Raw genomic sequence first — 12,792 nt, forward strand, 5'->3', positions numbered from 1 at the left:
TTTTCCTAAAAGCAAACAACGCTCTCAGCTTATTGTGTTTTTTTCAGAATGCTCTCTAGTGTATTTATGTGAATATATAACTCTGCTGTTATTTTACATAAATGGATATATGTGTTTTTCTGCACTTCAGAAAAAAACTCAGTACCATATTTTGGATATTTTTCTATGTTAGTACATACAGTTTAAACTCCTCCTTAACTAGAATTTCACAGTAAGGCTATTTCACTATGTCCATTTTGATGGTCCATAAAGTGAGAGCAACTAAGGTCTTATCTTATTTGCATAAACAAAGCAAGCAAAAAAACCCACCTCAACTCTGGACCTAACAAACAGACATCTTTTTTTTTCATATTTATTTATTTTAATTGAAGTATAGTTGATTTGAAATGTGTTAATTTCTGGTGTACAACACAGTGGTTCAGTTATATATACATATATTTATATTCCTTTTTCACTATCAGTTCAGTTCAGTCGCTCAGTCGTGTCTGACTCTTTGCGACCCCATGAATCACAGCTCGCCAGGCCTCCCTGTCTATTACCAACTCCCGGAGTTCACTCAAACTCATATCCATCGAGTCGGTGATGCCATCCAGCCATCTCATCCTCTGTCGTCCCCTTTTCCTCCTGCCCCCAGTCCCTCCCAGCATCAGAGTCTTTTCCAGTGAGTCAACTCGTCGCATGAGGTGGCCAAAGTATTGGAGTTTCAGCTTTAGCATCAGTCCTTCCAATGAACACCCAGGATTGATCTCCTTTAGAATGGACTGGTTGGATCTCCTTGCAGTCCAAGGGACTCTCAAGAGTCTTCTCCAACACCACAGTTCAAAAGCATCAATTCTTCGGCGATCAGCTTTCTTCACAGTCCAACTCTCACATCCATACATGACCACATAGCCTTGACTAGACGGACCTTTGTCAGCAAAGTAATGTCTCTGCTTTGGTCTGCCCTCTAGGTCCTCCTTCTTCCAAGGAGCAAGCGTCATTTAACTTCAAGGCTGCAGTCACCATCTGCAGTGACTTTGGAGTCCAAGGAAAGAAAGTCTGTCACTGTTTCCATTGTTTCCCCATCTATTTGCCATGAACTGATGGGACTGGATGCCATGATCTTCATTTTTTGAATGTTGAGGTTCAAGCCAGCTTTTTCACTCTCCTCTTTCACTTTCATCAAGAGGCTCTTTAGTTCTTCGGTTTCTGCCATAAGGGTGGTGTCGTCTGCATATCTGAAGTTATTGATATTTTTTCTCCAAGCAGTCTTGGTTCCAGCTTGTGCCACATCCAGCCTGGCATTTTGCATGATGCATCTAAGTTAAATAAGCAGGGTGACAATATACAGCTTGACATACTCCTTCCCCAATTTGGAACTAGTCTGTTGTTCCATGTCTGGTTCTAACTGTTGCTTCTTGACCTGCATACAGATTTCTCAGAAGGCAGTTAAGGTGGTCTTGTATTCCCATATCTTTAAGAATCTCCACAGTCTGTTGTGATCCACACAGTCAAAGGCTTTGGCATAGTCAATAAAGCAGAAGTAGAACTCCGGGAGTTGGTGGTGGACAGGGAGGCCTGGTGTGCTGTGATTCATGGGGTCGCAAAAAGTCGGACACGACTGAGCGACTGAACTGAACTGAACTGAGATGTTTTTCTGGAACTCTCTTCTTTTTCAGTGATCCAGCGGATGTTGGTAATTTGAATTCTGGTTCCTCTGCCTTTTCTAAATCCATCTCGAACATCTGCAAGTTCCTGGTTCACCTACTGTTGAAGCCTGCTGGGAGAATTTTGAGCACTACTTTGCTGGCGTGTGAGATGAGTGCAATTGTGCAGTAGTTTGAACATTCTTTGGCATTGCCTTTCTTTGGGATTGGAATGAAAACTGACCTTTTCCAGTCCTATGGCCACTGCTGAGTTTTCCAAATTTGCTGGCATATTGAATGCACTTTCACAGCATCATCCTTCAGGATTTGAAATAGCTCAACTGGAATTCCATCACCTCCACTAGCATTGTTCATAGTGATGCTTCCTCAGGCTCACTTGACTTGGCACTCCAGGATGTCTGGTTCTAGGTGAGTGATCACACCATCATGGTTATCTGGGTCATGAAGATTTTTTTTTTTTTATAGTTCTTCTGTGTATTCTTGCCACCTCTTCTTAATATCGTCAGCTTCTCTTAGGTCCATACCGTTTCTGTCCTTTATTGAGTCCATCTTTGCATGAAATGTTCCCTTGGTATCTCTAATTTTCTTGAAGAGAACTCTAGTCTTTCCCATTCTATTGTTTTCTTCTATTTCTTTGCATTGATCACTGAGGAAGGCTTTCTTATCTCTCCTTGCTATTCTGTGGAACTCTGCATTCAAATGGATTTATCTTTCCTTTTCTCCTTTGCCTTTAGCTTTAGCTTCACCTATCCTATTTGCTTCAAATGCCAAATGACAGTAGAATGATTGACATTGAGTTCTTTGACAACTTCTCCTGTAGCTCTAAGAGGATCATCTTTGATGACTGCTCTCAACTGGTCAGTTGTTAACTTCAGATGGCTGGCCACTATGCTTCCCCATTATGACATTTCCAAGTTGTTGTAACGGCCAGGTTATTTGTCTGTCTTTCCACCAGTCACTTCCTTCTGCACAGCGACCTTGTTTTAAGCACAGCAAGTCCAGTTCCTGGAATAGGCCAAGGCTACCACACCCACCCTTTAAAGCCTCAATATTCCCCTGGGCATCAAGATTTTCTCCTGCCTTGCCCTGGTAAGGGATTCCAAGGCCTAGCAACCAGGTGTAGGAGGGCGGGGCCAGGCGCCGTGGCCCCACCCGCTGTGTGCGACGCAATAGGGGGCGTGGCCACGGCAGTTCGCCCACCCCAAGGGTTTCTGCGCTTGCGTGCTGGGGACAACCGTTGCGGGGCGCCCGGGGCCCTGAGGAAGGACGGTCGTCCCGCCAACCCCCTCCCCTTTCGCACTGAGGGACCCGGCCTGGTGGCCCCACGACGTTCCCGACGCATGGCGGAGTGCTGTGGGTGATGCCCATGAAGTTCTTAGTCCTTCTAGTTGCGCTGCTGCTATGGCCTTCGTCCCTGCCAGCGTATCGAAGTGAGTGACTGGCCAGAGGTGGCTGCCTCTCCAGGGGACACTTGTGGGGGACCCTCCCGAGGACCCCGGGCCCGCCTGAGACCCAGCTCTTCCTTTTCTTGGTCCTACATGCCTCCCAAACCCCATTGTTCAGGGGTTCGGCCTCAGGTGCCGAGCTGTGACCCAGTTCTGGTCCGCCCCACCTGCGCGCGGTGAGGCAATGATCCAGGCTTTGGGTCCCAAGAGTGACTGGGGTGAGCCGGGCTGGGCACCTGGGACTGCGCAAGTGACCTCACCCCTGGCAGAGACAACCCTTGTTCACCTGGCCTCATTTACCGGAGAGGCGCTGCAGGTGTGGTAAAGCAGGGTGGGAGCACCGGTGGCCAGGAGGCCGGGGCGGCTGGGGTTTGATGGCTGCCTGGCTGGGGGGCATGGCTTTTACATTGTTCGACACCTTTATCTCTGTAAAGGTAGTGTTTCGTGACATGTACAAAAGTATGAAATTCCAATTTCATTGTTCGTCAAGTTTTCCTCAAACACAGCCAGCCTATTGTCCAGGTTGCTTTCCCGCCTTTTTTTCTTTTTTATTTATTTTAATTGGAGGCTAATTACTTTACAATATTGTATTGGTTTGCCATACATTGCCATGAATCCACCCCAGGTGTACATGTGTTCCCCATCTTGAACCTGCTCCCACCTCCCTCTCCATATCCTCCCTTTGGGTCATCCCAGTGCACCAGCCCCGATTATCCTGTGTCATGCATTGAACCTGGACTGGCGATTTGTTTCGCATTTGATAATATACATGTTTCAATGCCATTCTCCCAAATCATCCCACCCTCGCTCTCTCCCACAGAGTCCAAAAGACTGTTCTATACATCTGTGTCTCTTTCGCTGTCTCATATACAGGGTTATCGTTACCATCTTTCTAAATTCCATATATATGCATTAGTATACCGTATTGGTGTTTTTCTTTCTGGCTTACTTCACTCTGTATAATAGGCTCCAGTTTCATCCACCTCATTAGAACTGATTCAAATGCATTCTTTTTTTTTAATTAATTTATTTTTTATTGGAGGCAAATTATTTTACAATATTATATTGGTTGGTTTTGCCATACATTGACATGAATTCGCCCCGGGTGTACATGAGTTCCCCTTCCTGAACCCCCCTCCCACCTCCCTCCTCCCTTTATCCTCTCTCTGGGTCATCCCTGCACTCCAGCCCCGAGCATCCTGTAACATGCATCGACCCAGAACTGGTGATTCATTTCACATATGACAACTTACATGTTTCAATGCATTCTCCCAAATCATCCCACCCTCACCCTCTCCCACAGAGTCCCAAAGACTGTTCTATACACCTGTGTCTCTTTTGCTGTCTCGTATACAGGGTTATCATTTGCATCTTTCTAAATTCCATATATATGCGTTAGTATACTGTATTGGTGTTTTTCTTTCTGGCTTACTTCACTTTGTATAATAGGCTCCAGTTTCATCCACCTCATTAGAACTGATTCAAATGCATTCTTTTTAATAGCTGAGTAATACTCCATTGTGTATATGTACCAAAGCTTTCTTATCCATTCGTCTGCAGATGGACATCTAGGTTGCTTCTATGTCCTGGCTATTATAAACAGTGCTGCGATGAACATTGGAGTACACATGTCTCTTTCGAACCTGGTTTCCTCGGTGTATATGCCCAGGAGTGCGATTGCTGGGTCATATGTCATTTCTATTTCCAGTTTTTTGAGGAATCTCCACACTGTTCTCCATAGTGGCTGTACTAGTTTGCATTCCTACCAACAGTGTAAGAGGATTCCCTTTTCTCCACACCCTCTCCAGCATTTATTGCTTGTAGACTTTTGGATAGCAGCCATTCTGACTGGCGTGAAATGGTGCCTCACTGTGGTTTTGATTTGCATTTCTCTGATTATGAGTGATTTTGAGCATCTTTTCATGTGTTTGTTAGCCATCTGTATGTCTTCTTTGGATAAATGTCTGTTTAGTTCTTTGGCGCATTTTTTGATTGGGTCATTTATTTTTCTGGAATTGAGCTGCAGGAGTTGCTTGTGTATTTTTGAGATTAATTCTTTGTCAGTTGCTTCATTTGCTATTATTTTCTCCTGTTCTGTAGGCTGTCTTTTCACCTTGCTTATAGTTTCCTTTGCTGTGCAGAAGCTTTTAATTTTAATTAGGTCCCATTTGTTTATTTTTGCTTTTATTTCCAATATTCTGGGAGGTGGGTCATGGAGGATCCTGCTGTGATTTATGTCAGAGAGTGTTTGCCTGTTTTCCTCTAGGAGTTTTATAGTTTCTGGTCTTACGTTTAGATCATTAATCCATTTTGAGTTTATTTTTTGTGTATTTTCCTGCCTTTTAACAGCAGAGTTCAGTAGTTGCCATGGAGACAGGATGGGCTGCAAAGCCTGAACTGTTCTCTCTCTGGCCCTTGACAGAAAGATTCTGAGCCCATGTTTAAACAGGGAGAGTGTGTGGATTGTGGACAGCTGTCTAGGACACTTGCTGACCTCCTATGTATGCCCACTGAGCATCCTCAGGTGCACGGGATTCAAAACCTTATAGAACAGAATTATGACTTAACTACTTGTCCCTAATGGCTGAAAACTAATAAGGTCATATTCAGGGGTGCTGAGACTACTATATTAATATCACTTGAACACCTTGAGGTATTTAAGTGTCTGATATCTGGTATTCCAGATAGATCATGAGGCCTATTCATCTAGACTAACTTTAGTTCATTGTAGTATCTAGTGATGTTGGGGTTTGGTTTAACTAACTAAATAAAATTTAACAGGTAGGTGTGAAAAAAGTACTAAAGTGCATGCTAGTTATGCAGAGCTATATTTCAGACTTTTTAAAAGCTCTTATTTAACAATTAAATTTCAAAAATGAAAACACAGCACAACCGAAGTCATAAATAGTAGTGGATAAAGTTCTGAATAAAGTGCCCTAGGTAACTAAAGTCAGCCCTTTCAATACTAGCACTTAATGATGGTTAGTTGTTTTAAACAAAAGTCTTTGTAAAATTTTTTGCTGTAAAGAACAGAGCATACTGAAGATGATAATTGTCTCTTCTTGCTGTTACTAGTGGTCGTTATTACTAACACCAGAGACTGAATTTTGGTAGTTGTAGAGCAGTAGGTCACACATGACTAATATATATGCAGACTTCAGCTAAAGTCTGTCACACAGTACTCTCTGAGACTGCTTGAGAGCAATACCTGGATACGAGTTTCAACTCAGTTCGATCTCTTGTCTAACTCCAAAACTTCATGGCCTGTGCTCTTACTTTTTACCCTCTTAACCTAAACTTTCTTAAGGCTTATAGGAAATGAAAAGATACTTCTCAGAAAAAGGAATGATTTTGTGTCGAATATACAGATGATACAAGAGAAAAGGAAATATATATACAGGTCATAGATCACAAAGATATCTTAGAAAATGTAATTTACATCTTTTCCATAGAAGTAGATTAAGGGATATGTAGGGCAGTGCTAACATGGCTGCTTTTCCTGTGAAACCAGGTTTATCATTGTGTTTGATTTCAATCAGGTATGTATTCTTTGTTTTGTATGTCTACTCTCCCAACAGTATTGTCAAGAAAGCCATATAAAAAACTGCTCCCTCATGCCAAATAAAAGACACATTGTTGTTTTTTTTTAAGGAAAAGTGCATCTTTAACAATTTTTTTAGAATACAAGATAGCTTTGAGGTTATCTTAAGCAAACATCACAGGAATTATATTTGTTGAAAACATCAGTACTTCTTTGGAATCTGTCTTAGTCTTTAGGAAGGCTTTAGTCCTAATGGACCACAGAAGGCAAGGGAAGTAGTAAGGCAATAAATATTCATATCTATTGGCAACTGATTGGAATTGAAAGGGAAAGCAGATTGCTTTTATTTCAAGAACACTGAGAAGGTGAAATTCACTTGGTTCTAATGCAAGTTCATTTTTCACTATTTCAAGGCTCAAGGCCATGGCACTTGGGAGAGTCTTTCAGACCTGTGAATGGAATGTTATGACACACTTCATTAATGTTTTAGATAATGAGGACTATGTCTTCTAATGCAGATATCAGAGGGTGGCCTTTGGGGGTATAGTAGTTTCATTAGCCTATTAATATTTTATGGGAAAAATTCTGTCTTTCTGTTCTTTGGAGCTGTTGTCTGTGTTCTTTTGATAGGGTCTCGTGTTTTTTAAGAGACAGTAACCAGTTGTACCAAGACCACTTTGTATATTCTGTGTTCTGAATGGGATTAGCCATCCTTTTGAGAAGACAAAATAGTACATGGTGTTAGAGACCCAAGTACTTGGGATATATATTAATGCTGAGGTAATATTATTATTTAGGTCATTTTACTCAACTAGAAGAGATATATTTCATAGTCATGAATTTGTTTGGGTTCTGATTAAATTTTAACATTACTCATAAGATAACTTTCTGATTTTTGACTGTTCACCTTAACTAAATTTGTATTCCTTTTTCAAAATATAATTTAGTATAGTTATTTTGGTTTTCTGTTGCAGCATAAAAGACCACCCTCTAATTTTATCATTTCTCACTATTATGTGGGTTGTCTACACTGAGCTGAACAGTTCTGCTTCATGGGGTGGAACTGAAGAAGCTCAGTTTCGATGAGAACATCCAACATGTCTGCTTATCTTTCAGGGTCTTTCTCTACATGACTTCTCATTTTTCAGTAATCTAGCCCAAGTGTCTTTATATCATGAGAGCTTGCTTCCAAGATAGAACTTTATAAGCCCTCAATATGCAAGTTTTTATAAAGCCTATGCCACGTCAGATTTGCTAGTGTCCTATAATAGGCCAAGACAGTCACACGGGGAGAACCTATCTTCAGTGTGGGAAGAGACACATTAACCCAAAACATAAATACCAAGGAGAGCAAAGCCATAAAGTTATGTTTCTTCTTTTTTCAGCTTCATTGAGACATGATTGATTAATAAAATTACAATATATCTAAAGTGTACAATATAATAATTTGACATATGTATTAATATATATATTAACTCCCACCATTGAATTAACACATGTCACCCCACATCTTTACATTTTTGTGTGTATCATCAACTGTTGTCACCATATTATACATTAGATCCTCAGGCTTTATTTTTCTTATAACTGAAAGTTTGTATTTTTTTTTTTTTACCCGTCTTTCTCCCCATTTCCCCTATCCCTAACCCTAAAGTTATGTTTCTTTAACATGAACACTTAATTAATATAAACATAATTACTTGTTTGTTTTACCTGCTAGTGAAAGTTAAAATTTGAATTAACAAATTATAGGAAAACTGCTGCATGAATAACAAGATGTGACATTTTCTTTTCTCATCATTCTTTGAGTATACCCTACTAATGAAGCATAGTTATTACAGCTTTGAGTTGGAAGTACTTCAGCTCAGTTATTCAAGTTTCTTTTAATTTGAAGGTGTTGGTGTTTTAGCTGGAAGTTCTTACATGCTGACAGCTTTCAGGTATTAATTCTTACTTGCAACACTTCTGTAGAGTATGGGAAGTCTGTTCTTTATGAGCTCATTTCATGACTTGGATGGAAAATACAAGCAATTTGTTCTCTAGAGCTAAGACATTCAGGCAGAGTCTGGCCCATTTATAAATGATTCAATGCGTGGGTATATGTTAAGCTTTATATATATGAATTCTTTGTTGACAAAGCCATTCACTCTTGTGGTAATACAAATCCTAGTTATATTTGAATCTTTTAAAAGATGAGCATCCACGATTCTTGTTTTAAATTGGGTGCAGTCACCAAGTACTATGTTAAGATTACAGTAAAAACATATGAGTTCTAAAGCACAATGACAAATCATGTTCCATTGAACTTTAACTACTTTTGTCTGTATCTGAAAAGTTTAAAAATTTATCTTTCCTTCTTTACTGAGCTACTATGTTTCCCCCAGTTATAGTGAACATTTTGTTGTTACCTTTAACTTACCAGGTATTTAATGTTATGCCAATTACTTTTGTTTAAATTAATAATATTATTGGGCTTTAAGGCCTTAGTTTTTAAAAACATAAATTGCATTTTAAGCACATGATCAGATAGTACTCATCTTATTTTGCTGTTCAGTCGCCAAGTCGTGTCCAACTCTTTGTGACCCTGTGGACTGCAGCACGCTAGGCCTCCCTGTCCCTCACCATCTCCCAGAGTTTGCCCAAGTTCATGTCCACTGAATCGGTGATACATCCAACCATCTCATCCTCTGATGCCCTTTTCTCCTTCTGCCTTCAATCTTTCCCAGCATCAGGGTCTTTTCCAGTGCATCAGGTGGCCAAAGTATTGGAGTTTCAACTTGAGCATTAGTCCTTCCAATGAATATTCAGGGTTGATTTCCTTTAGGATTGACTGGTTTGATCTCCTTGCTGTGCAAAGGACTCTCAAGAGTCTTCTCTAGCACCATAGTTTGAAAGCATCAATTCTTCGGCACTCAGCCTTCTTTATGGTCCAACTCTCACATCCATATGTGACTACTGGAAAGACCATAGCTTTAACTATACTGACCTTTGTTGGCAAAGTGATGTCTTTGCTTTTTATACACTGTCTAGGTTTGTCATAGCTTTCCTTCCAAGAAGTAGTCATCTTCGAATTTCATGGCTGAAGTTACCATCTGTAGTGATTTTAGAGCCCAAGAAGAGGAAATCTGTCACTGCTTCCACCTTTTCCCCATCTATTTGCCATGAAGTGATGAGACCAGATGCCATGATCTTAGTTTTTTTAGTATTGAATTTTAAGCCGGCTTTTTCACACTCTTGTTTTCCCCTCATCAAGAAGCTCTTTAGTTCTCTGCTTTCTGATATTGGAGCGGTGTCATCTGCATATTTGAGGTTGTTGGTATTTCTCCTGGCTGTCTTGATTCCAGCTTATAACTCATCCAGTCCAGCATTTCACATGATGTGCTCTGCATAAAGTTAAATAAATGGGGTGACAATATGCAACCTTGTCATACTCCTTTCTCAACTGTGAATCAGTCAGCTTTTCCATATAAGGTTCCTGACCTGCATACAGGTGTGTCTTCTGCATACCTCAGAAGACAGGTAAGATGGTCTGGTATTCCCATCTCTTTGAGAGTTTTCCACAGTTTGTTATGATCCACACAGTCAAAGGCTTTAGCATCATCAATGAGATAGAAGTAGATGTTTTTCTGGAATTCCCTTGCTTTCTCTATGATCCAGCAAATGTTGGCAATTTGGTCTCTAGTTCCTCTGCCTTTTCTAAACCCACCTTGTACATCTGGAAGTTCTTGATTCAAGTACTACAGAAGCCTGGCTTGAAGAATTTTGAGCATAACCTTTCTAGCATGGCAAGTGAGCACAATTGTCTGATAGTCTGAACATTCTTTAGTACTGCCATTCTTGGTAATTGGGGTGAAGAATGACCTTTTCCAGTCCTGTGGCCACTGCTGAGTTTTCCAAATTTGCTGACATTTAGAATGCAGTACTTTAATAGCATCATCTTTTTTTCTTTTCTTTTTTTTTAAGATTTTAAGTAGCTCTGCTGGAATTTCATCACCTCCACTAGCTTTATTGGCAGCAGCGCTTCCTAAGGTCCACTTGAGTTCACATTCTAGGATGTCTGACTTTAGGTGAGTAATCATACCATCATTGTTATCTGGGTCATTAAGATCTTTTTCTGTACAGTTCTTCTGTGTATTCTTGTCATCTCTTCTTGATCTCTTCTGCTTCTATTAGGTCTTTACCCTTTCTGTCTTTTATTGTGCCCGTCTTTGCATGAAATGTTACTTTGATATCTCCAATTTTCTTAAAGAGATTTCTAGTCTTTTCCCTTCTGTTGTTTCACTCTTTCTTTGCATTGTTCATTGAAGAAAGCCTTCTTGTCTCTCCTTGCTATTCTCTGGAACTCTGCATTCAGTTAGGTATACCTTTCTCTTTCTCCCTTGCTTTTCACTTCTCTTCTTTTCTCAGCTATTTGTAAGGCCTCCTCAGATAACCACTTTGCCTTCTTGCATTTCTTTTATCTTTGGGATGGTTTTGGTCAGTGCCTCCTGTACAGTATTACAAGTCTCTGTCCATAGTTCTTCAGGCACTCTGTTTACCAGATCTAATCCCTTGAATCTATTCATTACATCCACTGTATAATCACAGGGGATTTGATTTAGGTGGGATTTGATTTAGATCGTACCTGAATGGCCTAGTGGTTTTCCTGGTTTTCTTTAATTTAAGCCTGAATTTTGCTATAACGAACTGATGTTCTGAGCCACAGTCAGCTCATGGTCTTGTTTTTACTGACTGTATAGAGCTTCTCCATCTTCGGCTGCAAAGAATGCATAATCAATCTGATTTCAGTATTGACCATTTGGTGATATCAATGTGTAAAGTTGTCTCTTGTGTTGTTGGAAAAGGGTGTTTGCTATGATCAGTGTGTTCTCATGGCAGAATTCTGTTAGCCTTTGCCTTGCTTAATTTTGTACTTCAAGGCCAAACTTGCCTGTTACTCCAGGTATTTCTTGACTTCCTACGTTTGCATTTCAATTCCCTATGATGAATAGAACATTTTTTGTTGGTATTAGTTCTATAAGGTCTTTTAGGTCTTCATAGAACTGGTCAATTTCAGCTTCTTCGGCATCAGTGGTTGGGACATAGACTTGGATCACTGTGATGTTGAATGGTTTGCCTTGGAAACGAACTGAGATCATTCTGCTTTTGAGATTGCATCCAAGTACTGCATTTTGGACTCTTGTTGATTATGAGGGCTACTCCATTTCTTCTATGGGATTGCAAGGAAACTCTTCTTATATTAGAGATTTTTTTTAGGATTTAGGATTTTTTATGATTCTATCTTGACTTGTAGTGTTTTTGAGCATATTTCTTTGTACTGCCTGGGTATTACATTATGTATACATAACTTATTGCAGTCTATTGGTATCAGCATTTTGCCAGTTTCAGTGAAATGTAGAAACCTAACCTCCCTTTATGTTCTTTTACCCTCTCTCATTCATACTGTTAATTGTCATATATATTTCTTTAGCATACATAGAGAACCACATCAGATAGTATTATAATTTTACTTCAGCTGTCAAACATTGTTTAAAAAACTCAAGAGGAAAAGAAAAGTTCATTGAATTTTCCCATATTTTTGCTCCTTCTGTTACTTTCTTCCTTGCCAATGTTCACCTTCTTTTATGATGATTTCCTTTTTTTTATGTTGTTGTTTAGTCACTGTGGAAAATCCCATGGATGGAGGAGCCTGGCAGGCTATAGTCCATGGGGTCGCAAAGAGTCAGACCCGACTGAGTGACTTCACTTGTTTAGTTACTAAGTTGTGTTTGACTGTTTTGTGACTCTCTGGACTATAGCCCACCAGGCTCTTCTGTCCATGGGATTTTCCAGGCAAGAATACTGGAGTGGGTTGCCATTTCCTTCTCCAGAGAATCTTCCTGACCTAGGCACTGGACCTTCGTCTCCTGCATTGCAGGCAGATTCTTTACTGCTGACCCACTGGGGATGCCCTCCTTTCTGTTTAATGAGCTTAATTTAGTTATTCTTTTAGAATAGGTCTTCTGGCAACAACTTATCTTGATTTCCCTGCATCTGAGAGGTCTTGATTATCCTTTCATTGCTGAAGGGTATTTTCCCTTGATAAAGAATTCTAGATTGATAGTCCTTTCCTTTCATCACTTGAAAAATATTATTCCATTTCCTTCTGACACTCATGATT

The 12,792-nt window shown here is 40.1% G+C and overlaps 1 protein-coding gene across 3 annotated transcripts in view; it reads left to right on the forward strand.

Moving 5' to 3' along the window:
- Nucleotides 1-12,792, forward strand: part of LOC129562889 (U3 small nucleolar RNA-associated protein 14 homolog A-like) — a 142,688-nt gene that overhangs the window by 111,945 nt on the left and 17,951 nt on the right. Inside the window, exon 2 of one of the 3 annotated variants that reach the window (XR_016038281.1) lies at nucleotides 1,659-2,054. The exons of the other annotated variants lie outside the window; for them this stretch is intronic. The gene's annotated coding sequence lies outside the window, so the exon portion shown is untranslated. The remainder of the gene's footprint in view (nucleotides 1-1,658; nucleotides 2,055-12,792) is intronic. 3 annotated transcript variants of the gene reach the window in all.

Source organism: Moschus berezovskii, chromosome 9 (genome assembly GCF_049115385.1).
Source record: "Moschus berezovskii isolate FMDL1 chromosome 9, NW_MosBer_1.0, whole genome shotgun sequence".
Lineage (NCBI taxonomy): Eukaryota > Metazoa > Chordata > Mammalia > Artiodactyla > Moschidae > Moschus > Moschus berezovskii.